Genomic DNA, 4,713 nt, shown 5'->3' on the forward strand with positions numbered 1-4,713 from the left:
AGGACAGATCCTTTTAATGAGGTCCTTTTTGTACTTCATTAGTTGAATGACATTTTTTAAAAAAGATTTATTGACGTGGACCATTTTTAAAGTCTTTTTTGAATTTGTTACAATATTGCTTCTGTTTTATGTTTTTTTGTTTGTTTGTTTGGTTTTTTTTTTTGGCTCCAAGGTATGCAGGATATTAGTTTCCCAACTGGAGATAGAACCTGCATCCCGTCCCACCCCCCAACTTGGAAGGGAAAGTTAACCACTGGACCACTAGGGAAGTCCCTGAATGACTTTTTATTAGACCAAATTCTGCTTGCAATCTACATCTTAAAAGCACATAGAATGTACCAGGCCACCTATTATAATGTGCTGGGAAGCACTTTGGCTTGGTTGGTAGGAGGCCTGAATTTGAGCCTTAGTTGTGCAGCCTCTGGCAAGTCCACTTCATCTCTGAACTTTATCTCTGCACCATGGGTCCGGGGGTCCTGACTTCTATGGACCTCTAGATGAGAAGGAAATTCTCAGCTATTTAAATGATCTCTTACTTCTCATAAGTAGGGACTCAGAAATGTGTCTGACTCCTACTAAAGTAGAAACAGCTGCAGAGCAGGAAAGAGAAGAGCGATTAAAAAGGATATAATTGAAAATAAGCAAGAGAGAGGGCACTGGAGGGTGACTCTCAGGAGATATAAACTCTAGGCCCAGCTATGCCACTGGCTGAGGGTGTGATCTTGAGTTAGTCATTTTCTTAGCCAGGGCCTGGCTTCTTCCTCTGTGAAATAAGGTGACAGGCCTCATGCCCCTCCTAGTTACAAATTCTATTAATATATGATTCTAGATTATAGAATGAGGGGTGCCTGTTGTAGCCTCACTTGATTCTTACAGGACCTCTTTGTTATTCAGGGGCCTCAGCACAATGTTGACTTTTTAATCTTTTAATTCATTCTCATGTCATCCATGAAGTAAATCAGAAGAGAAAATCCAGATGAACATTCCCATTTAAGCCAGTTTCTTGAGGCTGATATTTTAACAAACAATAAACTGATGAATCATGAGATGGCTTTGGAAAATATTAGACACTTAAATCTTCGCAACATTTTTCAGGAAATAGGCTGTAAATGGGGGAAGAAAAATGTAAATGTGTTCAAGATGGGGAACTGCCTTAAATAAAAATAACTACATTTTACTTTTAAATTAAAAAAAAAAAAACAACTGCTCCTGAAAGAGTACTTGGGATGGGTACAAACATAGTATCAGGGATTTTTCTTTAGATCCCATAGCCAGCTCTTTATTTGCTAAACAGAGCATTTTGGAAAATTTGCATCACGAATGCAGACCCAGGCAAGTAGGCCAGTTGAGATGGGTGATTCCTCAGCCACTATCTCAGTTATCTGGTTTTCCTAATGGTCAGTTTTGCCCAAAACCAAACTCACCATCATCCAGGGGAACTGCGGGGTAAAAGTGTAAGGGTGGCAAAATTTGTTTTCCGGTTCAGCATCTGGTTCTCCCCGCTCAGTGTCAACTCTCCAAAGCTGCCTTCAGTTCAGTTCAGTTCAGTTCATTCGCTCAGTCATGTCCGACTCTGCGATCCCATGAATCGCAGCACGCCAGGCCTCCATGTCCATCACCAACTCCCAGAGTTCACTTAGACTCATGTCCATCGAGTCAGTGATGCCATCCAGCCATCTCATCCTCAGTCGTCCCCTTCTCCTCCTGTCCCCAATCCCTCCCAGCATCAGAGTCTTTTCCAATGAGTCAACTCTTCGCATGAGGTGGCCAAAGTACTGGAGCTTCAGCTTTAACATCATTTCTTCCAAAGAACACCCAGGGCTGATCTCCTTCAGAATGGACTGGTTGGATCTCCTTGCAGTCCAAGGGACTCTCAAGAGTCTTCTCCCAACACCACAGTTCAAAAGCAGCAATTCTTTGGTGCTCAGCCTTCTTCACAGTCCAACTCTCACATCCATACATGACCACAGGAAAAACCATAGCCTTGACTAGACGGACCTTAGTCGGCAAAGTAATGTCTCTGCTTTTGAATATGCTATCTAGGTAGATACTTGTATTTTAAATTATTTATTTATTTATTTGGCTGCACCAGGTCTTAGTTGCAACATGTGGGGTATTGTTCCCTGACCAGGGATCAAACCTGGGCTCTTGCTTTGGATGTGCAGAGTCTTAACCATTAAACCACCAGGGGAATCTCTGTATACTTGTATTCTTTCCTTTTCCTTTCTTTCTTTCTTTCTCTTTCTTTCTTTCTTTTCCTCTACACATTCAAAATCTTTCACCAGGAGAAATTATCTATATTTATTATTCTGACCTATAATTGGTTGAGAATATCCTACAATGGGTTATATATTCCCATGTTTGGTAAGCTTATAGGATTCAAAGACTCAAATAAATGGAATACATTTTTCACCCACAGCCTTGAGGGAATATGGGGTAGTGAGAGAAAGGGGGCATTTATAGGGTCTTTCAATCAGGGTCCATTTGCAAGAGCAGAAACCACTTTGGCTGATTTCAACAACCCTTTAAATAAGGGAATTATGTGCTTACAAAATTGTTTGAAGGATTGTCGGAAGAGCCCTAGGTTGAGCTTCCAAGAATGATGCCTAGAACAGGATGGTGGCCCACAAAGGGAGCTCTGACTTCTGTTAATACTAGTATGCTGGAGGATCAGGAAGTACTAGGACCATGTCGCTCCTGACACCCACAGAGCTGAGAAACAGACCCTGGGACTCTTGCCACTGATGTCTCAGGAAAACCCAACCCACCTCTATTTGCATGTGTGCCAGCAGAAATAACAGAAAACAGCAGAAGCCTGGCCTGCTCCTTATTTCTGCCTTCCAAATCCCCAGATGTGTTTCCTTGATGGACTCAGAACTCTTGCTGTCAAGGAATCTAGGAAATATGTAGTCTTTTTTTTTTTTTTAAGTTGAAGAATATTGAAAAAAAAACACAAACATTTATTTGACTGCATTGGGTCTTAGTTGCAGCACTTGGGACATTCTTTTTGTCATGTGGGATCTTTCACTGGGGCATGTGGGCTTAGTTGCCCTGTGACATGAGGGATCTCAGTTCCCTGACAAGGGATCAAACCCTTATCCCTTGCAATCTCTTGCATTGGAAGGTGGATTCTTAACCACTGGACCACCAGGGAAGCCCCAGTCTGTCTTTTTTAGTCTAAAGTATTTAGAGAAGCATAGTTCAAGGGACTTGGAATGGAGCTGAGTGAGCCTAACTGTGATATGCAACATGGGAGAAGGGTGGGGAACAACTTCATTTTCCCCAAGGTGCCTGGAGGTTCACTCCCATACACCAAGGCCAACTATGAACATCATCATGTGTATAGAAAGAACCCATATGGAACATAAGACTCAGAGTATAGAGTATAAGTCACTGCTGGCTTCCTAGAGCTTACACAGTCTCACCTGAGAAATGGAAACACAGACTCACAATCTGGCAGGCCAATTATCTGTATAGATATATACACAAATATATATATATATATATATATGTCTTTAGAAACAACTGCATTTGAGACTTTAATTTGCATTTTAAAAAGTCAACCTCAGATGCCACCCATCTGAGGAGACTGGAGATGTTTCTAACTCACAACATCTACTTGTCATGAGCCTACTAAGTGCCAAGGAATACTTTCACATGTGCTTTCTCATTTAATTTTCATAGCACATGGATTCAGGATTCCTGGGGTATGAGCTATATAGAATATATATATAAGGCAGTTATTAGTCTTCTTTGAGGGGGCCAGGAGGGACTACCCTTAATATGTGTGAAGGCGACTCATGTATCGTAACTAGAGAAAGTGAAAGTTGAAAGATCAGTTCAGTTCAGTCGCTCAGTCATGTCCGACTCTATGCAACCCCACGGACTGCAGCACGCCAGGCTTCCCTGTCCATCACCAACTCCTGGAATTTGCTCAAACTCATGTCCATCAGGTCAGTGATGCCATCCAACCATCTCATCCTCTGTCATCCCCTTCTCCCGCCTTCAGTCTTTCCTAGAATCAGAGTCTTTTCGAATGAGTTAGTTCTTTGCATCGGGTGGCCAAAGTATTGGAGTTTCAGCTTCAGCATCAGTCCTTCCAATGAATATTTGGGACTGATTTCCTTGAGGATTGACTGGTTTGATCTCCTTGTAGTCCAAGGGACTCTCAAGAGTCTTCTCCAACACCACAGTTGAAAAGCACCAATTCTTCGGTGTTCAGCTTTCTTTATAGTCCAACTCTCACATCCATACATGATTATTGGAAAAACCAAGTTGAAAAATAGGTGCAACCATTTCCAAAATCAGAATGTGTGGAAATTAAACTGTATGTCTAACCCATGTGACGTCGGACTGCTGAATTTTATTTTATTTTATTTTTTTATATGGAATGCTTGACGAATTTGTGTGTCATCTTTGCGCAAGGGCCATGCTAATCTTCTCTGTATCGTTCCAATTTTAGTATATGTGCTGCTAAAGCGAGTGCGGACCGCTGAATTTTAATGGTGTTGCAAAAGAAGTGTTAGGACCGTAGTTGTATTGTGTTCTCATGTGCGAACATAGCATGGTTTATTTAACCTGTTCCTTATTGATGGGTATGTGGTTGCTTCCAATCTTTTTCCATGTGGACGATGATGCAATGATGAATTATCCTCTATATCATGTTGTCATTGTGGAGGGAAACATAGACTCTCCAGAAGTGGAAATGTCAGG

General features: G+C 41.6%; 1 non-coding gene across 1 annotated transcript; it reads right to left on the reverse strand.

Annotated features, from left to right (window-relative positions):
- Positions 1–4,379: 4,379 nt before the first annotated feature.
- On the reverse strand, positions 4,380–4,486 carry LOC120870661. Its single transcript, XR_005722861.1, has one exon. It is a non-coding gene; the product is annotated as a U6 spliceosomal RNA (small nuclear RNA).
- Positions 4,487–4,713: the final 227 nt, after the last annotated feature.

This window comes from Oryx dammah, unplaced genomic scaffold (genome assembly GCF_014754425.2).
Source record: "Oryx dammah isolate SB20612 unplaced genomic scaffold, SCBI_Odam_1.1 HiC_scaffold_11, whole genome shotgun sequence".
NCBI lineage: Eukaryota > Metazoa > Chordata > Mammalia > Artiodactyla > Bovidae > Oryx > Oryx dammah.